Here is a 27,965-nt window from a genome sequence, read left to right as displayed (position 1 = left end):
TTAAACAATCAGAATTATAGTCCATAAAACAACTAGGTTTCACAATCTTTCCTAGACAGTAAACCTTGTATTTTTTCCCTACCGAATCTTAATTCCTCAGCCATATCTTTTAAAGAATTTATAAACAATTTCAATTTCATTCAACAATGAAATTCAAAATCAGCATGAAAAAGAAATCATATCATCTACTTTCACATGCTCCAAAACTACCAATGGCTTTTCAATACGTATGTATAAAGGGTCCAGATTTTTCAACTGCCATTCCAAGTCCTAGACTAGTCGGTTCCAACCTAATTTTTCAAATTCTTTTCCCTCTACGCCCCTTCACACAACCGTCACTCCAGGCAAACTGAAATATTCTCTCTTACCTGAACACATTTTTCACTTTACTTTCTTCTGTGCCTTTTCTCATACATTCCATTTGTGTTAGGTGCCCACTGACACCTCTCTACAATTCCAAACTACATCCACCCTACTATGCCTAATTCAAGCCACCTCTTCTTCAAGCCTTCGTCAGTGGCCCCTCTGCTGAACTTCCACAGGGTGGGCTCTCTATGTGGAAAGAGCACGTGCTTTAGAAACAAACCTCACTTGAATCTCAACTCTGCCATGTACAAGTCAGGCCTTGAGCAAAGTACTTGCCTCACTAAACTCAATGTGAACAATACAGGGGCCCTAATATCTACTCGGCAAGGTTTCAGGGGTTCTGAGCAACATCTGCTGCCATGGGTTCAAATCTCAGTGCTAACCACTGAAGATGGTCTGACCTGGAAAAGAACTCAAACACCATGAGTCTCAGCTTTCCCGCTGGTCTGCTGGGAGGAGCTGCATCTGCTTCACAGCAGAGTAACAAACGCAAAAGAATCAGTGTCGAACTCTGACTGCCATGCCCTGGGCCCCTACACCCCCTATCCCACCCTCAGGAACGGCGGCCCTTCCTCTCTCCAGGCTCCCACGGCCCTGTGCTCCCCCCCCCTGCCCTGGTATTACCTACCTCCTCCATCGGATGCCACCCCCCTCCCCGCTGGCATGTTTACAGGCCAAGCCTAGACTACCGGGCATTCTGCAAGCACTCTGATGAGTAAATATACTAGAAAAAAGTATTTTTAGGTTTGAAGTGCTTCAATTTATTCAGAGGTATAAATCAAAGCACACAAACAAAAATCAGACCATTAAGAGAACCTGAGGCTGAGAAACGAAAAAAACACCTCTGTTAAAATGCTGCTTACTCTTTAAGATCCAGTTCAAACAATAATAACTGCAACTTATCTGTAGTGCCCATTAGAGGTGGGACACAGCCCCAGGCACTCAACTGCCACCTCCTCTATGATGGCTTCTGTCCTTTCCCCGAGGAAGGTCACCTAACCTAGGTACAACTACCATACTTCTTCAATTCATCCCTGACACAAACTTGCCCCCCTTCCCTGCACTTTCCTTTTGTTCATCATCTGAAGTTCGAGGAGGGCAAGGCCTGTGTGTGATGGGACTTTCTTTCCAGTCCCCCCCTCCCTGCCACAGAACAGGAATTAAATGAATTAAAAGGGAGAGCTAAAGCTTCTAGAAACCAATCATCCAAATCACGAGGTGATTCAACATCACGTGGTTTCTCTGCCAAGTGATTCATCACCTCCAAGACCCCAAAGTCAAGGTCTGAATAGACCTAGACAGCTTTCTTACCTCTGGGGAAGGAATTCCACAAAAATCTCCGAAAATCAAAACAAAGTTTTCCCTGAATAAGGTTTTCATTAGCGGTAAAAGAATCAGAAACAACAGAAAACTGTGAACTGAAACCAAAAATGCAGGGGGGAAGAACTTTCTGGCCTTTTGAACTTTATAATGCCTACGATACTTTAATATTCTTCTCTCCTCAAGCCAAATACTTTTCTTAGAAAAGTAAATCATGCTTTACATTCCATATTCATGAGCAGTTATAAAAATAAACTAGCATACATACACAATGGTGGAGCTTTTAGAGTCACTGATTAATCAAATTAATGAAAGTTGACTTACAAAATATATTTCGAACTTGCTATTTTCCAATGTGGCTATCACCTCATTAAAACATCTGTTTTCTATCCCAACATTTCAGAATCAACAAATTTATAACAAAAACTGAATGCTCCTCTCTCCTTTTTTTTGTGAGGGGTTATGGTAGTGAAGCAGAGGGAAAGGTTGTGATTCTGGAACTAAACACTGACTTTCCCCTCCCCTTATCTGCAGCACATTCCTTGACGGCGTAAAAAGAAGCAGAAGCTTGAATTTCATTCTGAGTTCACTGAAGCCTGAGAAGCTAATTGCTAAAACAGAAATTCATCAAGCCGACTAGTGATCCTTTGTGTCGTCCTCTTCTCTGTGAAGCAGGCCTGGGAGACAACCGCTCCACCTCTCCTTGGGATGTCAGAGGTGAGCTACTGGAAATGCTCACCCCAAGCTAGAAACAAATCAAAGAACAGTAAGCAGGGAAGCCAGAGGGGAAAAAACCCTGCTCTCCCAGGATTTTGGGATCTATTCCAAGAACTTTCCTTCTCCCACTGCCAGCAGCACCCATCAATTTCCATAGTAACCAGCCCACGACTTTTCAACTGGTCCAAAAGGGAGGCAGGCACGCTGCAGACAGAAGCACATGGGAGCGTGACCCAAAACCCCAGGCACCAAACCAATAGGTGCTTAGTAGCTTAAACATTCCAATTCTACCTCCTCGCTTCCCTTAATTCCCAGCTTACCAGATAGTTCTTCCTTTCTCCCTTCAACCTGATGCCGAGACAATGAAGGGGATTTTTTTTCTAGGACTCTGAACAAAACAATTTTCTGTTTTCTGATGCAATCTTGGTTCATGTCTATTTGGTACTAAAGCAATCATGTCCCCCTACTACACTGCACATAAACGTTTGCTAAATGAAGAATTCTCTGGTATGGAAATACAGATTTCAAAGATATGGGGGTACGAATTTGTGATTCAGGATAGGGATGAAGAGGCTGTACTCCCAAAAAGAATGAAGAGCAGATAAAAGGGTGCTTGCAGTGGGTGGAGATGATCTAATCTTTGTGAAGAACAGGATTCATTATGCTGACTGAGCAGGAATGGGAACAGGAGAAGGAGAACCACAGAGGACTGAGAGTATTTCTGTCCCCAAAACACTTATCAAGGACACTGCAATCAGGAACTGTGGCTCATGACGGTGATTTTCGGAAGGGAAATTGGTGGGTGATGATGATTTAAAAAGTTTGAAAGGAAAAAATATTTAGCTGATTCTAATATGTTTATCTAGAGGATTACTATCTTGAAGAGTTTTTTTAACTAAAAAGTAAGGTGGAGAATCAAATTAAAAGTGCTCAGCATGGGCTATGAACCAGTTCCGTGAGATTTCACATCTTCAACAGAATTTAATGGCTAAAAGGAAATGAGATAATGAGGGTGACAGGAGGTGCTGCAAAAGCAGTACTTGCCACCGTCCATGGTGTCCTGGCCTCCTGATAAGATGCACATATTTTCCTTAGGGCAGGTGTTGAGTAATGTAACTGTAGGGTTACAGTGTCTACAGCATACATGTCAAACTTTAACAGATGCTCCCAAATTACTTTCTAGTGAAGATCCCACAGCAGTGGGGTGAGTTCTTTAAACGTTGACCTACTGTTTGCATGGCACTGTGCTAATTACAGAATGTAAAGTCATAAAATAAAGACCCTAAAACATGACTCAGCATCACCAAAAGTGTAGGGGAAATGGAAGGAAATATATGAAATCAGTCAAGTTTACTGTGATGGAAAGTAAGATTATGAGTAACCCCCCTTTATATTATCAGTAATACATCTTTTTAAGATAAATTTTTTTTAAAAAGCAAAAGATAAGAAATATTTGAGCCACACAAAACAAATTCCTAGAGGATCAATGCTTAAAAAAAATCTAAGTTAATACGTAAATTTATTGCAATCCCAATAAGATTAACAGAATACTCTTTTGGACATTCAGAATCTAAGTCTAAAGTTCATGTGGGAAAATAAATGAGCAAGAACAATGACATTAACTATGAAAAAGAAGAATAATAAAGGATACTAGCCTTAATACTTGCCAGATAGTAAAATGTGTTATAAATATAAAATAATTTAAAAAGTCTGAAATTGGTTCATGAATAGACCATCAAATCAAAAGATAAAATAAAAATTCTAAAAATACTTCAGCGACTTTGATATAGGATAAAATGTGACATTTAAAATCAGTGCATAGGGCCGGCCCCGTGGCTTAGCGGTTAAGCGCATGCGCTCCGCCGCTGGCGGCCCGGGTTCGGATCCCAGGTGCGCACCAACGCACCGCTTGTCTGGCCATGCTGAGGACGCGTCCCACATACAGCAACTAGAAGGATGTGCAGCTATGACATACAACTATCTACTGGGGCTTTGGGGGAAAAATAAATAAATAAAATTTAAAAAAAATAAATAACTAAAATCAGTGCAGAAAAGATAAATTACTCGATAAATGGTGTTGGCACAACTACGCAGTCACATGGAAAAGAGAATGGGATACCAATTCACACCAAAAAAATCCCAAACCAATCAAAAAATTTTAATGTTAAAAAACAGAAACCACAAAAGTATTAAAAGGAAGCAGGAGACATTTTTTCATACTCTTGGAGAACATAAGACCTAAGTAGGACATAAAATCCAAAATCTAAAGTAAAAGATTAATAAATTTGATTATCCAAAAATAATAAACTTATACATGGCAAAAGTTACCATAAACAACAAAATATAAACCCAGTGGAAAAAATCAGCAGCTCCTATCACAAAGAGCTAACTTCTTTGTTTATTTTTATTTTTTTGTGAGGAGATCAGCCCTGTGCTAACATCTGCCATTCCTCCTCTTTTTCTGCTGAGGAAGACTGGCCCTGGCCTAACATCCGTGCCCATCTTCCTCCACTTTATCGGTGCGCGCCCGGGATCCGAACCGGTGAACCCCAGGCCGCGGCAGCAGACCACGCGCACTCAAGCGCTTGCGCCACCAGGCCGGCCCCCTAACTTTTTTTTTAAATAAAGAGCCTATCTCTTTAGATAAATGGGCACAGGATCACAAGAGTCAATTCACAGGAAGAAAAACTGCTCTTAAACACACGACAGTATGTGCAACCTCATTTATAGAAAGAGAAACGCACAGGAAAACAACAACGAGATTCACTTTTTCAGCTATGAAATTGACAAGGATCAAAAGGTTTAATCACAGGATCAGCAAGAGGGAGGAGGAAGGTATCCACTGCAGCTGGGAGTGGGAATTTGTACAATGTCCATGGAGGGCAGTTTAGCAACACTTATCAAAGGAATATACATATTCTTTAACTTGGAAATTCCTCTATTTAAACCTGCATACTTGCAAGTTCAACGACAGCCACAGTGGCATTGTTAATAATATCAGAAGATCAGCAACAACTTAAAGCCATCATGAAGAGACTGGATAATAAAGTACAACCAAAAGCTGGAGTGACACAGAACAAAAGCATAGTACAGTATGCTTCCATTTGTGTAAAAATAAATTTTGAAAAGCGTACATACTAAATGCAATATGACATTTCTGGTTTGGGTCCTGGAAAAGAAGAAGGATACTAGCAGAAAAACTGGTGCAATCCTAATAAAATTTATACATTCTAGTTTCACTGTATAACCTTTTGGATTTTACTCCATGAACATGTTTTAGCTATTTAAAACACAAAATTTAATTTAATTTTTTTTTTTTGCTAAGGAAGAGTCACCTTGAGCTAACATCTGTTGCCAATCTTCCTCTTTTTCCTGAGGAAGATTCACCCTGAGCTAACATCTGTTGCCAATCTTTGTCTATTTTGTATGTAAGCCACCATCACAGCATGGCCACTGATAAACCAGTGGTGTAGGTCCACACCCAGGAATCGAACCTGGGCCACCAAAGTGGAGCACGCCAAAGTTAACGCCACTAGGCCATGGGGGCTGGCCCTAAAATTTAATTTTAAAAAACCTAATTACTTAATGATCAAACTTACACCATCCATGTATTCATATTCTTCTACATATTGCTAATGAGCAACATGAAGGGTACATGTATTGCTTCAACACTTCTAATACTTTCATTATTCCATCGAAATACACATCTGCCTCACCTACTGGATTTTAGGTCCTTAAAGGTAGGGGCCATGTCAACTCATCTCTGCAGTCAAAGAATCTGGAGAATATTTGCCACATGGTTAAGAGTTCAAGAAACAAGAGCTGAAATTAATATGTCCTGGTCCAGTGATCCAATTTTTGATTAGTAAGAAATTTTGTATTTCAAGTATCCGAATAATTCTTCTAGGGTTTCCTTTGATCCTTAGTTCATAATGACATGGAAGAGAAAAGCAAAGGGCAGAGAAGAGTCAAGTAATTCTCACCGAGGATTTGGGTAGGAAAATAGAGAGAGGCATTTTACATAAACTACCCTCTAACTCAACTTCCTAAACATTTGGCTCTGTGCTAGGAGCTGTAGGGCATATAAAGATAAATAAGATATAGTCCTTACAGTAGAAGTTAGACATAATTAACTTAAAGTCAACACTTTAAAAGGTGAACTGTGAAACTCCCTTGAATTTTCAAAAATGTTTTCCACAAAGGCTAGTAAAATGCTTTCCGAAGAAAAATTACTTATTTGGCGATATAAGAAAATGATAAAACTCCAATTTAGACAAAGTTTTGGTTTTCTATGATATATTCTCAGGAAACCACTTGTGGGCAGCCTGCTTAAGAATGTCTAAAGAAAAAGTACTAGCCTCAAACCCCATCAATAACCTAATTTTCTATATATTCAAAATACAAAAGATAAATGACTTAGGAAATCCTCTGAGGTCCCTGAATGGGTAAAGAAATACTAGAGTTTCTCAGAAAAGCATCAATAGTGCTGCCCCATCTCCACAAACTCAGAGCTCAGAGCCTTAGCGCCAGCACCACAGAGCAACAAAACCTTGGGCAAACCTTCTGATCTCCATGAACAGCCATTTTTCATCTATTAAAAAAACCGATGACAGCTAAGACTCCTTCCAGGTCTAAAAGTCTATTAGCTCTCTTTTCCTTCACACACTAAATAGAAACTAAGACCTTGGAGTCCTTTTATACAAACACATACACCAACACATGCCTTTGTCTGTGTGTACTGGGGGAAGGAGCTCCCTATTTCCAGAGCGACCTAATACAAAAAACAAAATAATATTTGATAACAAACTGATGCCAAAAATAGGCAGTTCTCAAACGAATGGGGAAAAGATTTATTCAACTATATGTTGAAATTAAATTGAGTACACTGTACAGTGAAACATTCATTCAATTGTGCATTCACTCACGTTTAGATTATAAAAGCTTCTAACGATCTTCCACGGACTAGTTAGTCCACATGTAACTTCTTCTGCGAGTTATCTTTAGGAGCATATAGTGCTACTTGGTATTTTTATTTTGTACCACTTTCCACAGCATGGAAAAAAGATGAGGACACTGAGAGAAAGCTGCAGGCATACTCACCCATATGCAAAGATACATGAATTATCGGTGGATAGTTTGGTCTAATCTATTTAACATAATCCTTAGCTCTGGACCTACTGGCTTGAAAGGGGACTGTGTAAAATGCAGAACGAAGTCCTGAAAGTAGGAGCTAATACGCCAAAAGCACATGAGAGCTCAATTATCTCCGTCAGCTGAAATTTTCTCTTTCAAAACACAGAAATAACATTGTGCTGCTAACAAATATGGTTTTGTTCTAAAGAAGTTCTTTTTCTCTAAATAACCAGCATTATATAGTATAGGTCCTTTATAAATAATATGGGGATAAAGAAGAGTTTTCCAAGAAACATACTAATAAGCTCAAATTTCCACAGTGAAACATATACTTGAACAGATGAGGATATGAAATAATATCCATCTGTAGGATTAGCCAGAAAGGCCTTCCTGAGGAAATGAACTTGAATGTGTTTCAAAGGAGGGAAAGGTGACAGACAGGTGGCAAGAGGAAAGGGAAATTCCAGGCAAGGAAGAAGTTGTGCATAAAAGCTACCTCTGTGGTTTCTCAAACAGCAGAGTCACAGAGTGATCTGACTTGTGGCAAAGATTATTTTAGTCATTAGGACAAACTGAAGGGGAGAAACTACGTTACTTCACACTCCTACCCTCAGTTTTATCCTCTGTTATAGAGAAGTTTGACTAAGCGACGTCTCTGGTCCCATGCAGCTGAGAGCTTCCTTCCTACGAGGCACCACACTGGCACCTAAGGTTCCCGCAACACCGAGAGGCACATGGCTTATTAGCCCCATTTGATAGGTGAAAAGAGTGAGGCTCAGAATCCCCATGACGCCTCTGGTTAGGGTTTTAGAAATTAAAAGGAATATGCATGATAACCATTATGGAGAAAGAAGTGGCATATAAAGACTGACAACTTCAATAAAGAAACACATGGATAAAGAGAACAGATTAGTGGTTACCAGAGGGGAAGGGGGTTGGGGGGTGGGCGAAAGGGGTAAAGGGGCACACATGTATGGTGACAGATAAAAATTAGACTACTGGTGGTGAGCACAATGCAGTCTATAAAGAAATTGATAAATAATAACATACTGAAATTACATAATGTTATAAACCATTATGATGATCTCAATAAAATAACTGAAAAAAAAGACTGACAACTTCAAAATTCAGAGCTCCTAAACATAATCAACTGATGAAATAATTATTACATTCTCTCCTTTTCTTAAGAAATCAAAGGAATAAGTAACTGTATCTGTCTTCCACATCATGCCAGACAATGATTCAAGGAAAGGAAAAAGGGTATATGCCATTCTTTACTTTGAAGAATGTCCTTTAGGAAGCCCTTTAAGAGAAACTGAAGGAGATGGTGCCTATTTCCACCCCAGCAGTGGCTCCCATGTAATTATGTATTCCCTCTGCCTGTGGTGTCCATAATGAGGTGGGTGTTATGCTGAACATACACACATTCCTCAGCCATTAGAACCGAGATCAGCAGTTAACTGAAGAGGTCTTCCAAACCTCAGAAGCACTTAAGACGACCCTCACACCTAGCCTTTCCTCCAATGCATAATTCTAAAACTAGGTGTTATTTTTATACAAAAGCTCAATGGTCATTATAATAATTTACTTGTAATTATTTCATTGCAGAATTCTCTATGTATAAATAAATTCATATCTGGTAGCAAAATATAGTCCAGTAAATAAAACCAGTCTTAAAAAAAAAAAAACTTCAAAACCAAGTATTAGAAGTTAATGAGATCTACTTATTTGTAAAACAAGTCAGTTCTTTATATTTAGCTCCAGTCCTGTCCCATTTCTCTAGATAAAAATATGTGGAATTAAAGAACATTTCTCTAGATAAACTCCCTCTGTGATGGGAGTCACCCTGGTAAAACAATTTGGGAGTATCTATTACAACATCCCATGACCTGCCAACTGCCTAGAGAAACATATACCCATGTGCACAGCGCCAAGGACAAGGATATTCTTTGCAACCTTACTTGTAATCAGGAACTCCCGGAAATAACCTAGAAGTTCAGCAACGGGAAGAAAAACTATGGTATATTCTGAGAATAGTCTACTAGTCAGCAACACTAGGCAGCAGTTAAAATGGATGAACTAGATTTCTATGAACTAACATGGACCGATCTCCAAAGCATGTCACCAAATGAATGTCACCAAATGACAAAAAAGAGTTACCGACACTCAATACAATACCAATTATGTGAAGTTTTAAAACATAAAAATACAATACTTTGATATTACCAACACTGAATCAATAAAGTACTTGCCTCTGGAGAGCTGGTACAGGAACCAGGGAGGGGCAGGTGGGGAATAAACCTTATAGACTCATTTATTACTTCTATTAAAAAATTAATTTTAAATAACATCTTGCAAGGACTTTACAGGGTTAAGTAATTTAAGATTAAAAAATAAGGTGAAATAAGATAGCATCTCTGCCACCAGAGCTAAATTAAAATCTAACCAAATATAAGAAGACAAACGACCAGGAGTAACCACATCACAAATGAAGCTGGGGTTTTATTTGATGAAGAACAGAAGACTGTCAACTCAAATGGCCACATGAAGCTTCAGCGTGTGTAATTAATTATTACTGGTGTGAGCCTGCATACATATTCTTTTTCCCAGGCTAAAAACTTCACAGTAACTGAAAGACGACCTAATATAGAAATGTTATAATTACGTTAACATCACTAAATTAAAACAGTCATGCTCCCTTTTAACCACTAAGAATCTTTTCCCATCAGTGGCCTACGTTTATGTGAGAATACAAACTTAACTTTTTAATAAAGATCAGCTTATGGTAACAATAATAAAGAGGGTCTCCCTTCTTGTAGTGGACTCTCCAGAAAGTCAGGGCCTGGATGGGCACCACGTAACCTCCTCTAAGGAAGGAAGGAAGGAAATAACCAATTTGCTATTGTAATACATATCATTAATGTAAGATTTGCTTTAAATAAAATCAAATATATCTTCCTCATTTTCAGTTACTATAACTGAAATCTAAATATAAAATATAACGCCTAAGATTTAACAGAAAATAAAAACTAATTCTAGAAGAGTAAATAACAAGAAAATGTTCTCATTACATTATTAAATATAAAAAGTAAGTTACAAAACAGCATGCACAGTATGATCCCGATTTTGCTTTTAAATATATATGTGGTCAGGAAGAAAAACAAAAATGAAATAAAACTATTAAAATATTAGCAGTCCTACAGAACAAATGACCCAGTTTCTTCTACAATAAATTACATGAAAAAAGGGAGGGAAGGGAAAATGTTATGGGTTAAGAAAGACTTAAAAGAGATGAATGCAATGTGTTAATCCTGTTTGGATCCTGATTCCAACAAACTAACTGTAAAACAACAATTTTGAGACAATGGAGGAAACTGAACATAGATTACAGGACTAGCTAGTAAATAATATTAAAGAATAAGCATTAATTTCTAGACTATTTTTTAAGTCTATTTTTCCAAGTCATTAATTTTTTTAAGTCATTATCTATTAAAAATACTTACTGGGCAGGCCCCGTGGCTTAGCGGTTAAGTGCACGCGCTCTGCTGCTGGTGGCCCGGGTTTGGATCCCGGGCGTGCACCGACGCACCGCTTCTCCAGCCATGCTGAGGCCGCGTCCCACATACAGCAACTAGAAGGATGTGCAGCTATGACATACAACTATCTACCAGGGCTTTGGGGAGAAAAAATAAATAAATAAAATCTTAAAAAAAAAAAAAAAACTTACTAAAGTATTTATAGGTTAAATGGGATAATGGTATAAGATCTGGGCTGTGCTTTAAAACTCCAATAAATAAATAAATAAATAAAAGCAGGATGGGGCCGGCCTGGTGGCGTAGTGGTTAAGTTCACGTACTCCTCTTCAGCGGCCCAGGGTTCTCGTGTTCAGATCCCGGTCGCAGACCTACGCACCACTAATCAAGCCATGCTGTGGCAGGGGTCCCACATATAAAGTAGAGGAAGATGGGCACGGATCTTAGCCCAGGGCCAATCTTCCTCAGCAAAAAGAGGAAGATCAGCAACAGATGTTAGCTCAGGGCTAATTTCCCTCACCAAAAAAAAAAAAAAAAAAGGTATTAAAAAAAAAGCAGGATGAAGATAGGTAGAACAAGAAGGGCAAAATGTCTATAATTGTTGAAGCTAGATGATGGGTACGTAGAGGGTCACTGTACTATTCTCTCAACTTCTGTGTATGTTTGAAAAATCTCACAAATAAAACGTAAAAATGCTATCAGGGATAGTTGTTTCTTGGTGGTGAGGATTGTGTGATCTGGTGGGAACTGGGTGATTTTTACTTTGATCTGTGTGCCTTTTAGAAACACTGGATTTTACACAATATGAATTACTTTAGTGACTTGAAGAAATAAAGGTTACTCTTTTAGTAGATGGGTGGGTGGGTGGGTGGATGGATGGATAGATGAAGGGATGGATAGATCTTTCAATGCCCAGTTCCAACAAGGCCACCTCCATGGATTTAATTCTCCCTTTACAGACACCTCAATGCATTTTACCTGTATCTCCATTAAAGGCCTTATTACATTGGTCATTTATTATAACAATTTTTAATTATGTCTTATCTCTCCCTCTAGGAAAACAACTTGATTACAAACAGCATTTCTTTTTTGTATTTCTATCCTGGTCAACGCAAAACAAAAAGCTCTCTCTATATAATAGGTGTTAAATAGTTATTTACTTAATTGAATTAACTTTTCCACTAATAAATCCAGTGAGGAAACAAGTGGCAATAGCAGTAGAATATTTTACTTTTTGTAACCACAAATGTTTTAAGGCTAGAACATGCCCAAAAGTCCCTATTGAAAGACTAATATACATCAAATGTTATCTAGTCAATTTCTCAAACCATTTATTTTCCAACTGACTGGGGGGGAAAGCTTCAGTCAGTAGGAGAAAAGGGTCAGTTACTGAATTAAGTTACAGACTTAAAAAAAAAAATGATTCCCTGAAAAAAAAATCAAAGTCCATTAGTTCTTCAGCAACCATTCATTACTTAACCAAGTGAGGACTCATCCAGAGTACCGATCAGTCTGTTTTTACTAAGGAAACCATTTGGGAAGAACACAGAGTTAGCCATGTGCTGAGACAAACAACGGTTCGGGAAACAAACCCTGCTCTGCAGAGCCTGATGTCATGTGGAAGGGCTGCACACCCACACCTCTCGTGTTTTCTTTATCATCGACTCACTGGAGACCTGGGCATGTTTTGTGCAGATGTGTAGCTTTCTTCAAGCCTACGGCATGTACTTCCACATTCTCTCGCTTAAAAATCATTGCCAAAAAGACACGATAAAGCCCTCCTCCCAGGAGCACCAAGACCCCAAAACATGGCATACTGGACTTCCCCACACAAAAGACTTCACCCATATGGCCTTAATCCTGCATGCATGGTTTTGATAAAAGCCACTCAAATGCTAGTGATGATATTTACAACTTCCTTTTATATATAAAATATGCTTAGGTTTTGACAAACATTAAAAGTTCAGGTTTTAAAATAAAACCCTCACCACTAATAACTATAGTTTCCCAAGCCCTTTGAGAAACATCAGTGTATCATGAAGAACTGGCAGATGCAAGCTCCCCCAAAGTTTCATCTCTAGCTCCCCACTGTGATCTGCTCCCAGAAGCCAGATCTTCCAAAATGCTTCCACCCACCCAACTTTTGGGGGCAGGAGGGGAGGGAGACAGTACTCTGCACAATTCCCACACTGACATCCACCCACATTCCCACATACAGTTCATGTTCTTGCCTCTCTATTTTTTGATTCCTTACTTTAGACTTTTGTTCAAATCCACTATTAGCAAACTTTAAATTTATTAGACAGTCAAGAAAGTAGGTAACATGGTATGATTATAAAGAATCATATCCATACAAATCCAGGGCCCAAAAGAATGACGAAGTACTAAGATATAAGGCACTCCTCCCAAGACAACTTAATTCACTTTCTATTACGATCTGTTCTATTTGTCACTAGAATGAATGTAAAAGAGGCAACTCTCTATTTGATGTGGACACCTGTACTCTTATGTTCTGAAGAACAAAAAGGTAAGGGAGGTGAGAATACGTTGTTCTTACTGAAGAACAACATTAGTAAACGTGAAGGGGTCATAACACGTTCCATAGGCTGGTCAAATGTTTGCTAGGCCAAAAGATTTAATATAATTTTCTCTTTTAAGAACAAAGAAGGCGGCTCTGAATAATAAATAAGCATAATGAAATAAGTGACCTCAAGGCTTGCCAAACTCAATTCATATTAGTCATGGCCAAAGATAAAAGGAAAACTGCAATCATCCCTTTGCTACTATAAATTTTTAATATTTTCATATTATATTATGTCGGCATTTAGTTAATAAAATTTCATCTAGTATTTATCTTAAAAAGTTGTCTCCCTTTTGTATCCTCAGTGCCACTGTGAAACTTCAATTTAGGTTGACCCAAAGAATCCAATGAGCCTACTCAAGGTAAACATTTGAGTTATTTTCTTCTTAGAGTTAATATATTCAAAGTCCTAATACTATTTAATCTATTGTCTTTGTCACTGGACTATGTTTACAGAGGAAACTGTATTGGATGTGAACAGCTGTTCACTTACGTCTTAAGGAAGACACAACTTGTTAGAATAATGAGAACAGAGATAGGTGCATCAGTGGACATGAGGGGGTGAGATAACAGTTCTACAGGATGGACAGCCAGAGAGGAAATGTCTTCCAGGCTTCCATTTTTTAACTGACCTCTGAATCTGCTAGAGTCATTCCACTGTCTGGATGGCCAATGTAAGGCATTATGCTTATTAGGTTTCTTGCTACCACCACATATAACACCAAAAAAAGCCTAGGAGAACGCACAAACATGATTTTTTTTTTCCTTTTCTTTTTACACTTACTAAATGGTTAGGCCTTCCCAGAAAGCAACAAAAAGTACGTCTTCACTTTTGTGTATTATACCAGCAAACTGTAAGTCTAAGTAAATGTGACCAGTGTTATTCTTTTTTATTTTATTTTCAAGAAAAGAAAGCAGTGGAGAGCTTTTTAAAAATTTCCTCAATTACTCTCCCATGAAAAAGGAGAAGGCTGGGATGCAATAACCAAGCCAAACTAAGAGAAAAATTTAAATAATATCTCATTTACCTAGGAGTACATAATTGTCTACAGAAGAAACGGAAAATCCAAAGAAAAATATACTTGGGAAAATTATTCAAATGTTTTAATGTGTAAAGCACATAATTTAGTCAGAGATTACTATCAATTAACATCACTATGTTTCTTGCTGGGTATTTAGCAAGAATATAGCAACTAAAAATTTTTTTAAAGGAAAGGAAAAAAGTATGTTTTCTCAATTCAATTTTATATTCTAAAACAATGCTACTCAAAAAATAAACAAGAAAGTATAAGAATGATGGACTTAATAAGATATACACAGAGCTACACATAAAACATAAGATTTTGTGGGTTGGGTTTTGTTTTGTTTTGTCTTTTTGTTTTCTTCTGGAGGAAGGGAATTGTGTTAGATGTCCCTTAAGTAGAGAGAGAGCACTTAGGAAAGAAGGATATATTTAGAAGACCAAGAAAGAGTCATGCCACCAGCAGGTCTGGAAAACTGTTCAAATGTAGCCTCCTTTGTCTATTGTCTGGTGGATCCGAGCAAGCATGAATGCATAAGAGAGGAATCTCCCACCTGACCTAACAGATATATCGTACTAGCACCGTCAGATACCACTGCCACTAAAAGAAGTGATTTAAGTGCCCAGGGATTCTGGTTATTAAACTAAGCAACTCAACTCAAGAGAAGGTGTAGCTGCTATGACGTAAGTTAAACAAGCTCGGCCTCATAGTAATCCTAGAAAACTTATGGCCTCTGCTAAAAACTGTCATTCAAGTTTACCAACCAGGAGCTGACCCTTATTTCAGTGTTTAAAACACCATAAGACATAGAGGGACCACACTATACTCTATAGTATACAGGTACCCAGGAGACAAAAGAAAGCCATCTTGCAAAACAACTTATAAGTTGGAGGTGAAAACCAGAGGGCGCTCAATAACACGCACTGATTCTTCTCCCTTCGCCAAGTACCTGAGCTACAACTACCTTCCTGGAGTGTTCCTGCAGGCTGCTTGCTTCACCACTGAGCAATTCTTGATGGTTCTAAAATGCTACATTCTCAAAGACAGTTTTCAGTTGTGCTTCTAATAAAAAAAAAAAAAGTGGGCTCTTCAAATGGCTAAAAATTACAGAGATCTAAAAATCTTTCTTGGATTCCACCTCTATTAAAGAATGATGCTGAGAATGGTTAAATGAATGCTACCAGGAAAGTGTCCTAATGTACTTTAAAAACGTTTTCAGAGATAATCATTCCCCAATTTCTCCCACTGAAATTCAAGGAAGGTCAGAAATAGCGAGCCACTTTGAAAGCGGTGCTCCAATTACCCAGCGGGCTTCAGAAAAGCCGCCCTGAGCTCTGCACAAGGGTTTCCGGAGGTGAGATGCTCAGATAACCTTGACCGTCCTTGCTAGGAGGCAGCAGCTCCAGAAGAGCTGACTCCTTAAGCAATTTGCTTCTGCTCCTGACAAAGCAGCAGATAAGAAAAATCCCAAGGTCTTTGTTTCAGCATCTGGCTGAGATGAAGGTTAAGTACAAAGTAACAAACCTAAAGAAAATTACACAACCCCAAAACAATTGTTTTATCTGAATTTAAGAGCTTAACATTTTACAGCATTTTCAGCCTGTGGAAATGTTTCTCTCAATCTGAATTAAGCTGTTATTTTTCTCAATAAGAGAATATACCCTTTTACACTGATTAAAGTATCTGAGAAATGTCCACAGAAACATTAGAACAGGCCTAAGATAGACCTGGGTTTCTACCTAGGAGTAACCAAGGGCAATCACTCCAAGATCAACGGTAATACATACAAGGTAACTGTCAAACAGTAGATCATCCAACCATGTCTCAATTTTTTCAAATAAGCTTGGTATCCCAAATTATGCACTAAAGCATCAGAGTTAACATGATTCTTATTTAGAACATGGGTCAAGGTATAAACTCCCATCAAATTTAAGAAAACACAAAGATTTTTTGAAACGCATTTACTATGGAATAGAAACATAAGTATGTAACAAAAACCTTATTATTAATTTAAGTAGCCAGAAAAATATCTGAACTATTTTATCTAGAAAGATGACAATGCTGAATTCAAAAATCAATGACTAAAAACTGCACACAAGTTTCCCCTCTTCTCCATTTCCATTTCTGCCTCTCAGCGGTAAAATAACAAGAGGAAAAACCAGTAGGGAAGAATTATAGGATCCACATCCAATAAATCAAAATTCTGCTGTAAGTAGCAGGTCTTCTGAGAACAAGTGTTTGAGTGACATTCCCTTCCCCCAACATGACTTGTGACTAATCCCCCAACTCACCTTATTCCACTTCACAGTTAGCAGTCAACCTCCTTGAGGTCCAACTTGAGCAATTCTCTCAAAACCTAGATTAAAATAATTATGAACGTTAGTATAATAAGGTTATTTTCGAATTTTGAAAAACATACAACTGTATCTCATAGTAATAAGGGGGAAAAAATCACTACTACCAATCAAATCGTGACTGTGAATTGTTATACTTTACCTCTAAACTCCTCTTGGATTTGTAATCTCTTTATGTGTAGTTCACACGTTTAAACTTAAACCAACCAACAGCCACTCAAACTTACACAGCAAAACCTGGCTATTCAGTCTCTAGGGATTACTGATCCAGAGCCTCACCCCATATAATCTGTGCAGGAAGTCTGGGGAGAAACCCGGAACCGGCATGCGTAAGAGGCCCACCACCAAGGTGACGTTGACGTAGTCGGCCCATCACCTGCCTGTGGGAACCACTGTTCCAAACCAGTGGTTCTCAACAGGGCGCAATTTTGTACCCCAGGGACATCTTGCAATGTCTGGAGATATTTTTGGTCGTCACAATAGGGGGGAGGGATTATGCTACTGGCATTTAATGGGCAGAAGTCAGGGGTGCTGCTAAACATCCTACAAGGCACAGGACAGCCCCCGACTACAAAGAATTATCCAGCCCAAAATGTCAATAGTAGTAAGATTGGGAAAGATTGGTTGCTGTTCCAAAGCAACCAAACATTCTGATTAGTTAGAAATTCCCGCATTGGTCATTTCAGATAGGTTATGAGCTCCTATCACAGTCATAAAACATTTCTTGTGAATGCTAAGGTCATTATTAGTTACAAGAATACACATCTATGCCCAATATTAATAATTTGCATTACATGTACATATTTCTAATAATGTTAAAACAAATCAGACTGCACATGTCCATAAGACCTTTCAAGAAACTAATTTTTTAATGTCTGCTGAGGTGAAAAACTATTTTAAACTATGTTAATTCCCAAATCCTGTTCCCAAACATATAAAATGGAAGCTAAGAAGAGTAAGAACCAGAGCTTAGCTTCTCTCACAGATATTTCCAATTCCTGGTGAGGAAAGAAGGGAAGTTCCTCTTCCCAGCCTGTCACCCTAGACATTAGGATTTCCATCTTTTATTCAGCCAAATATAAAGGTACTTCAAAACTTACTTTACTGCATACAAAATGAGACTTACTAATGAGCCTACTAGGTCCCCACACTATGAACATATGTAATACAGCAGAAGAGAGCTCAGCAAGACCCTGCAACAGGCCTTTCCTACCCTACCAGAATCAAATGGTGTAAACATCAGAAGAAAACTAGGGGGAAAAGAAACTTATGAAGGGTTTTCTGAGAGTCAGATATCCCAGATAATAAAACTTGCAGTACTTTTTTTTTTTTTTTTGGTGAGGAAGATTAGCCCTGAGCTAACATCTGTTGCCAGGCCTCCTCCTTTTGCTGAGGAAGACTGGCCCTGAGCTAACATCCATGCCCATCTTCCTCTACTTTATATGGGACACCGCCACAGCATGGCTTGATAAGCGGTGCGTAGGTCCGTGCCCAGGATCCAAACCTAGGAACCACGGGCCGCTGAAGTGGAGCACGCAAACTTAACCACTATGCCACTGGGCTGGCCCCTAAAACTTGCAGTTTTTACATGATTGCACCTACAAAATGGGTAAAGAAACCTATAACATTCCAAATATATACCTTGTTTTGTTAATCTTAATTAATGAGCTATAACTAGCTTATTGCATAAATAAGACATACCTGACAACTGATTTGCGCTAGTAATCCACTTAGGTATATGAGCAAACATGCACATTTTAAACTCAAGCAAAAGGATATAATTTATGAACACACTTAGAAAGATTCCATCAGAATTACTCCATTCCCCCTGGACATTTCCCTGATATGGGCTTACAGTCTAATTATAGACTGATTACTTCTTCTGAAACCCCAGTGCCATAAAGACATTCCCCAAATCAAACCCAAGCACAATCACTCCAGGCAGTGTGCACCTGTGTGGTGGTGGGCAGCGGGTCGCCTGGCATTCATATCCCAAAGCACCAGAGGGCTTGGCATTGCAGGCAGAATCTGTGGCAGAGGCAAGGCCCCAATCTGGAGCTCCCTTCCCATGCTTTGGGGACCTCTGCACTAGCCAAAGCACAAAGAAGCTTTACTAAATGATGTGCTTTTCCAAAGGCAGGGCTAACATACCTTCCAGATTCAAGACACCCGTTAAATCAATGTTGAGCCTGTCACACCTCTACTGCAGAAAGAAGGCGACTGGAAGGTAGCCTTAGACAAAAGCCAGAAAAATAATGACCTGGTCAAAGATGACTTCTTAATACCCATCAATGGCTAAGAGAACAAAGCAAGGCAATTTTTGCTTTACAAAGCAAAGTAATTTTGGTTGTAGAAAGAAAGGAAGGCCCAAAAATTACTAGGAAGGTTCAGAAATATTAGTGTACAATATAAAATTTAACCCGTACTTCCATTTTTCTAGATTTAAATCAGTCTTCAAATAAAAATTCATAATTAAATTTCAAAACATAAACACTTCAGTTTTTTTTCCCTCAGGAGTAAAATGTATTCCGTTCCAAAAAAGAAAGGTTGCTCAATTTCCTGTCAAAAGCAACCCGGAGAAGGCCACCTACACTGTAAAAGCAGCAAGAAAAAAATAACAAAGTGCTGAAGAAAAGCCTATGCGTGTGGGAGTACACTAAGTGCCATGTAACTACCACTCCAGGGTTTTAAAAGCTTTTTTTTCTTGATCGTTCTGAGAAATATGAAAATTAGTATAACTGTTAAAGAGAAGTTTGTCCTCTAACCTTAGTAAGGAAATCGAGCCCCATGATGGATTTTAGTTGTACCAGAGAAAGAAAGCCACGAGGAGTCAATTCGATGCCTCGAACCCCTGATTTTCTGTCCTAAGGGGAAAGGGCAGTTCTACCAAACAGACAGCTTACATGTACTGCTCTCAGAGAGAGAAGGCTGCTCTGACAATTAACCTTCTCCCCACAGCTACCCAACCCCCCTCTCCGAACCATCCAAGTTTTAGAGTAAGACCAGCTTGGTCCTAACACGCTTAATCCTACACCTTTGGGGGCTAACCACTGGCACACACAAACATGAGCTGACTAGATTACGGCTTAGTACAGCATCACATTCACCACTCTATTAAATTCCTTTACCCTACTTTATACTTTCTGAAAACTCCAATTTCTAAGATAGCAATCAACCAGTTCAACACTTTTTACTAAAAGCCTATTGAAACATGCTCAGTACTGAGGAAGATGCAGTGTGGTGAAAAAAGACAGAAAGAAGAGTTTAAACAGCTCACCAGTGAATTGGGGAGAAAAGAATAGCATACACAAAGTAAGTTAAGATTAAATACAGTTATTATCGTTGAATTGCAACACAGTAAAGTGCCACACTTCTGTAAACCATACTTTCCACTGAAAGCAGCGGTTTGTCACAAAGACAAAACATAAGTAAATGGAAATAAATAACGAGGAGGGAACGAAAGTATTAATGAGGTGATGGTAAATATTTAAAAACCAGCATACCAAAAGACAACCAAGGCATAAAAGGAAGCCACACTGGTAGGGCAGCTGCAAGACAAAAGACAGCACGGAAAAGCAAACCTGTTAAACCTTGAACAGTCATGTGCCACATAATGACATTTCTGTCAACAAAGGACCACATATACGACAGTGGTCCCATGAGATGAGTACCATACAGCCTAGGTGTAGGCTAGGCTATAGTAGTAGACTATACCATCTAGGTTTGTACAAGTACTCTCCATGATGTTCGCACAACGACAAAATTGCCTAACAACACATTTCTCAGAATGCATTCCCATCATTAAGCAACACATGGCTGAAAATGATTTGTTTGATAAGCTAAAGATTTTGAGTTACTAAATCAACTAGCAGAAGGCGGGGGTTGTTTTGTTTTATTTTGCCTAAGAATCTCAGACCAACCTACAAAAAAAGTTGCGAGACTCGTAAAATAACTTTATTTCCCTGAACCACTTGTGAGTAAGCAGCCAACGTGACGGCCTATCACCGCTACATTGTTTAGTATATAATTTCTGCAAATAAGGCCATTCTCCTACAAAACTACAATAACCATGACCATCAAAATCCAGAAACAAACACTGATATATACCATCATCCAATCCACAGACCAGATTCGACTTTCTCCAGTTGTCCCAATAATGTCCATTTTAGTCAAAGGATCCAAGCGGGATCTCACGCTGCACTTAGTTTACATAGCTCATTGGTCTACTTTAATCTACAATTCCTCACACTTTCCTTCACTTTCATGACCTTGACAAGTTTGAAGATTCCAGGGCAGTTCTGTAGAATGTTCCTTGATTTGAGTTTGTCTGATATTTCCTTATGATTAGATTCAAGTTATGAATGCTCAGCAGGAATACCACAGAAGAGTTCCTCTCACTGTATCCTATCAGGTGGTACACTATTTCAATTTTTTCCCCCTGACTGGGAATGTTAACTTATATCACTTGATTAAGGTGGCATCTGCCAGATTTGCCCACTCTAAAGTTACTCTTTTCCCCTTTGTAATTAATAAGTATTTTGTGAGGTGACACTTTAAGACTATATAAAGATCCTATTTCTCAACAAACTTTCACCCAATATATTTAGTGTCCATTGATAATTCTCGGCCAAATTAATTATTCTATGACAGTTGCCAAAAAGTGATTTTCTAGTCTGATAATTCCTACCATTTTGGAGGGAAAAAACGGTATTTAGGAACCAAGATCTGGGTGTGCTTATTGCAATTGGGTTATCGCTGTTCCCACATCATCGAAGTGAATAGAAGCACATATATATACACATGTAGACTTCTTTTTTTCTTTCTGTATCTATCTATATATACTGAAAACCATGAGTTCCTACAGATACCCTGAATTCCAACCCAACACCACAGGGTTCATTCTAGTTTTCAGCTTTCCCTTCCCTATAGAAGTAGTAAATCTTGTCCCCATTAACAGCAATTTAGTTACTTATTGGATTCAACCCCCCATGTCACATAATGCTATCCCTACCTCCGGTTCAGTATCCGAAAAGTCTGCCCTCTCTAAAGGACCAATAAGGAGGAAGCCTAGGAAGACAAAGATGTTTTAGGTAAAAACCACTACTTCCGCCAAACACCACAGAAAAAACTGCAACCCCACCTCCATTCCCGCCAGCAAAGGCCGAGTGGGGAGCCAAGAGTTCTACACTCACCTGCTGTGATGCCCCCTTAGTAGAGACTAAACATAATATGATACCATTTCACAGAGCCCATATAGGCAAAGCTAAAATATATTGCTTACAGATCTATCATTTTAAAAAGCAAGGGAATGTTGAACATAAAATTCAGGATACTGGTCACCTCCAAGAGGGAGGCAGGAGGATGGGATCAGAGAGGGACACACAGCAGCTTCAAAGTACGGATCATGTTCTAGTTCTTAGTGAGAACCTGCAAATGCTGAGCACAAGGCCCGTGACATAAATGATTGTGCCTTGCCCAACCACGAGGAGGTCATTAGGAGGGTGTCGATTTTACATTTGAGACTGGAGGCCTAAAAAGGTGCTTATGTTGCCTGTGGTCACACAACTAATAAACAAGAGCTCAGATGCAAACCCAGGTCTGTCTGACTCCAATCCTCTTTCTCCTGCGCCCTCCACTAGTCCTCAAGCAGAGAAGAAGGAAGACGGGCAGGAGAAATGGAGTTAACAATCTGAGGGTAAGATTCCTTGCTTGTAAACCAGTTCCAGAATGGTTTTTAGGGTATAGGCAAGTCTAAGCCCAGAACCAGGGGGAGGAAAAAACCTTCCTGAAGGCCAAGAAAGGGGCAGAGGCACAAATCTGGGACTTTCAACTGCAAGGGCAATACGAACAATCCTTTGGGGAAAGTTTCCAACACATTCCATAGCCTACAAATTCTCGTTCAATTCAGTCACTAAATAAAATCTCCTCTCAGAGACAAAAATCTCATAAAACTCATTACTAATTGTTGTTTTGTTTTGAAATCAGAGGACAAAGGAGAGAAGACCAGCAACCCATTCATGAAATTCCAAACATAGCCTAAATATGGTGAAACCATAAAACACTTAGCACACAGCATGAAACAAGAAATCAGTGACAAATGTTGAGCCCTTTTAAAGAATTTATATGATAGGATACTAAGGCAGAACAACAATACCTCTCTGAAGGAAAGACTGGACATCCTGGGAAGCTTAAATACCACTCTACTACCTGGAGGTGTTTTAAAACTGCTAAAACCCAGAAAGATGGATCTCCATAAGTAGAAAAGAAAAGCAAAAAGATAGGGTATTTATCTTCTCAAAAAGTCAGAAATAACTGCATTCATTCTAACCGCATTTCTGGCAGAAACATCTCGAGTCTATTAAAGTCACTAATAACAACTCATACCACCTGGAAAAGTCTAATGATAAGCACTAACGATTTTGTGACCTTAGTTCACGCTTTCTATCTTTAAAATGGAATAAGTTTTTCCATTGTTGATTTTCAGGGGGTGGAGTATAAAATGAATCAGAAATAATTTTAAGCCTAGCCTCCACCACCCGCCCCCCCACACCCAAAAAATTTTTCTAAGCTCTGTCTTCCCTCTCCTGTCAACCCTTTTTTTCCAAAGAAGAAAAATCCAGACCTAGGCCACAGACCAAAAAAAACGCTACAGAACAAAAGAAATAAAAGGATATGCATGAGATGGTACAAAAATAATTCAAAACTCATGCAAACTTCATGTTGTGGCCTAAAACCATCCACAAAACATAAAGGTTAAGAAATGTAAAATCATCCTGTAAATATAATAAGCACATGAGAAGCACACACAAAAAAATAAATAAATCTCACTAGATAAAAAGGGAAGGTATGTAACAGAACTCTGCAGGGCCAGGGGTTTTTGTGTTTTTTTTTTTTTCCAGCTTTTTAGTTACTTTCTTTACGAAAAGCAATCAGGTGCTGTTGAAATAAGCATCTGGCATTGAAAAGACAAGTTATCCTGAGGAATTTCTGAATGAAGATGACAAACTGAATAAATTAATCCATAGATATTTGTTTCTTTCATCTTACTGTATTAAGCTTATGTGATCACAGGACAAGCAGTAATTATCCTTTAGAATTAAGAGAGAATTGCACAGCTTTGAAAGAAATCTAAAATCTAAAAAATACGAAAGAAATGTATTACTTTAATGTCAAAAAAGGGAAAACTCTGAAATATATTAACGAGTTTCATTTTAAACTCCCAGATAATAAAGTTTAGGTAAAAATCAATATGGCTATTTGAAAACTAAATCCTCCCAAGCTAATCTAATTTACTGTTATTGAGACAACCCACTTATCAAGGGACTGCAAGACATGTATTTCTTCACTTTAATGGATTTGATAACTCATGAAGAGACAAGAAAAATGTTCTTCCCAGAAGAGTACATACCAATGGTTCTCTGATCCCAAGTTGTACAAACTATTTCTTATTCTTCCTTTCCCTGCAATTCCAAGCATAAAAGTTCTACAGAGATAGAGTCAAGCCAATAAAGTGGCTGGAAAAAGGCTCAAGTGGTGATCCCAAGAGAAATAAGTCCTTGTACAGGCTTGTTATCTTCATCTTGAGGCTTGACCATCTCAGTTAAAATTGCCTCTAACTACCCATTTGCTCGAGCCAAAAACCCAGGATTCATTCTCCATTCTTTTCTTTCATACCCATATCCATTCTGTCGAGACCTATAAATTCCACCTCCTGAAGACCACCTTGAATCCTCCACTCCTCTCCATCTCCACTGTCAGCACATTGGTCCAAGCCACTATTATCTCTCAACTAGACAACTGCCCCAGATTCCTGATTAACCTTCTTTCTACCCATGATCATTTTCCACAGAGCTGCCAGAAGGACTTTTTAAAAGGATGCTGGCAGAAGACATGAGACTCCTGGGTCAGAGACAAAGGACTTCATTACTCAGCAGTAGCAGTAGCCAGAGTAGCAGCATTTTGGGGCACCAGTCCCTTAAGTCCCAATTCTCATCAGGTGACACAAAGAGGACCAGATGACACCTGCACAGCACTTGTTGTGTTACAGGAGAGTAACCCTGAGCTTAACGAACCCAAATCTTTTATAATGGGCAGTAAGCCTGTCTGACCTCCACCCTAGAAGGAGACACTGTCTTTATTTTTTTATTTTTATTTTTTTCAGAAATTAACAATCTGAATTTTATTAGAAATTTTGATTTTTATACATCCTCAAAAAGTAAACTCAGGAATTTATTTTAATTTTTTAGCTCTACTGAGGTATGAGTAATAGACAAAAAATGAATATATTTACTATATACATATTGATTAGTTTGGACAGAAGCATAAACCCATAATAGCATCACCACAAGCAAGGTACTAAACATATCCATCACTTCCAAAAATTTCCCTGTGAACTTTTGTGGTTTTTTTAAGCTTAGGAATTTCATGAATTTGAATCTTATTGCTCAAATAAAAGAGGGAGCAGATGAGGTGTACATTGTTTCTTTTTTTTTTTTTAATTTTTTGTTTATTGCAGTAACATTGGTTTATAACATTGTATAAATTTCAGGTGTACATCATTATACTTCTATTTCTGCATAGATTACATCATGTTCACCACCCAAATACTAATTACAACCCATTACCACACACATGTGCTGAATTATCCCTTTTGCCCTCCTCCCTCCCCACTTCCCCTCTGGTAACCACCAATCCAATCTCCGTCTCTATGTGTTTGTTTATTGTTGTTATTGACACTGTCTTTATTAAACTAGACACTAAGTGTGCCTGATCTTTGCTCTGGAGGGAGACACTCTCTTTATCTTCCAAGGCTGTTGACTTTACAGATTATCCTTGAAAACAGTCTAGAACAAAGGTAATCTGCGCAAAAATAAAAGACAAATGGAAAATTGTATCCCAACATTAGAATAAAAGCCAAATTTCTTATCATGATCTACAAGGCCCTACATAATTGGTCCCTTTCCCTTCAATTTCATGCAGAATCCCTGTCTCCCCAGCTTACTATGCTCCAGCTCCGCTGGCCATCTTTGGTGTCCTCAACAAGCCAAGCTCTTTTCTGCCTCACGGCCTTTGCCTGTGCTGATCCTTTTTGTCTGAAATACTCTTTCCCTGGCTTAGATGTCACTTCCTCAGAAAGACCTTCCCTTGTCAATCTATCTAAGATGTCACACTCAGTATTTCTTTTTTTTATCACTTTGTTCCCTCATTCATTCAATAAACGTTTGTGGAGTACTTACTCTCTGCCAATCATTATTATTGTAGGCACAATAATTACCTTATCTATCTGCTTATTTATTTACTGACAGTCTTCCCTGAGGGTAGAAATCTTATCTTTTAATATCCCAGAATATTAAAAGAATGCTTTTTGGAGCCAGCCCTGGTGGTCTAGTGGTTAAGATTCGGTGCTCTCACCACCACAGCCCAGGTTCGTTTCCTCGTCATGGAACCACACCACTCATCTGTCAGTTGTCATACTGTGGTGGCGGCTCACATAAAGAACCAAAACTAACAACCAGGATACACAACCATGTACTGAACCTTTTAAAAAGAAATGTTTTTTGGTTACGCAAGCTATTTTTAAGCAAGCCATTCAAATGACAATTTAGAAAAATTTTAGATTGTGTTTATACCCCTGAATGCCAATCTCCACAACAGGAATTTTCAGCCTTCTGGCAAAAGTTATAAATTTATAATTTTGTCTCCTTTTACTGACTTCATCTGAAACCAAACGCAGTCTCTTCACTGCAAGGTGGCGTGTGTGTGCGCGGGTGTGTGCATGTGTATGTGTGTGTAGTGAAGGAAAAGTAAGCTTCAACTCAGATTAAAAAGAGCAGCTTCAGAATCTACACACAAGGTGGCCAACAGGAAGAAGCACAGTGACCATAGTGAGGTGTCAGCAGAGGACTGGCAGCTTGACTACAAACAGGGACAGCTAACTCAGACAAGCCACGTGGCTGGCGTGAGCTCACCGATAAACTCGTCTTCTACGACCTCACAAGAAAACTGCTCAGAAATTAATTAAAAAGGGTATTGCTTCTATGATATAAAATGACAAAGTATAAACGGATAAAAATGAGAGTCTACGCAACATTCATTAAAAAAGGAAATAAAGTGGAATATGAGAACAGTATGATGAAGGTTCCTTTTATATAACATTTTTCAAAATTCAATATACATATATATAAATAACTAATAGCTGGTACACTGTGCTAGTAAAAAGGTGGAATAACATGAATTGGTGCTTCTAAAAATTAAAATTAAGAAGAAAATATGAAAATGAGGGAGAGAAGCATATGGTAACGCTCTTTAGAGCTAAGAAAGATATCCAAGTTAAGAGAGATGGAGGCAGATGATCCACAACATACATATGAGCGACATTAATAGAGGAATATATTTCAATATATATATACACACAATTATATTCAGTATGAGCCGGCCCCGTGGCTTAGTGGTTAAGTGCTCGTACTCCGCTGCTGGCGGCCCGGGTTTGGATCCCGGGAGCGCACCAACACACTGCTTCTCCGGCCATGCTGAGGCCGCGTCCCACATACAGCAACTAGAAGGACGTGCAGCTATGACATACAACTATCCACTGGGGCTTTGGGGGGCGGGAATAAATAAATAAATAAAATCTTTAAAAAAAAAAACAATTATATTCAGTAGCTTTTCATTACACGTGAAGGTTTCTCAAAATATGCCTCCTTACACGTTATTTTAAAGATGGCTACCTATTCCAAATTTGGGAAAAGGGGCAGCAGCAGTTATCGAACTATTCATATAGCCCTCACTGACCACAGATACTTTCATGAAAGGAAGTACAAATAAAATCTAGGACATCTAGAAGCTTCTACTTCCATATTAATTTAAATAGCCAATGCCAAAACCTGTCTTTCAATTAAATGATTTCCTTTATTAAATAATAATGATAGTTACTATGTGA

The 27,965-nt window shown here is 38.6% G+C and overlaps 1 protein-coding gene across 13 annotated transcripts in view; it reads right to left on the bottom strand.

Moving 5' to 3' along the window:
• SIPA1L1 (signal induced proliferation associated 1 like 1) overlaps positions 1-27,965 on the bottom strand; it is a 357,896-nt gene that overhangs the window by 262,989 nt on the left and 66,942 nt on the right. For 9 of the 13 annotated variants that reach the window (XM_058567248.1, XM_058567256.1, XM_058567261.1 and 6 more), the window contains one exon: positions 16,964-17,028. The exons of the other annotated variants lie outside the window; for them this stretch is intronic. The gene's annotated coding sequence lies outside the window, so the exon portion shown is untranslated. The remainder of the gene's footprint in view (positions 1-16,963; positions 17,029-27,965) is intronic. 13 annotated transcript variants of the gene reach the window in all.

This window comes from Diceros bicornis, chromosome 24 (assembly GCF_020826845.1).
Source record: "Diceros bicornis minor isolate mBicDic1 chromosome 24, mDicBic1.mat.cur, whole genome shotgun sequence".
In the NCBI taxonomy this organism is placed as follows: Eukaryota; Metazoa; Chordata; class Mammalia; order Perissodactyla; family Rhinocerotidae; genus Diceros; species Diceros bicornis.
The sequence above is the reverse complement of the archived record's forward strand: the minus strand, read 5'-3'. Positions and strand labels throughout refer to the sequence as shown.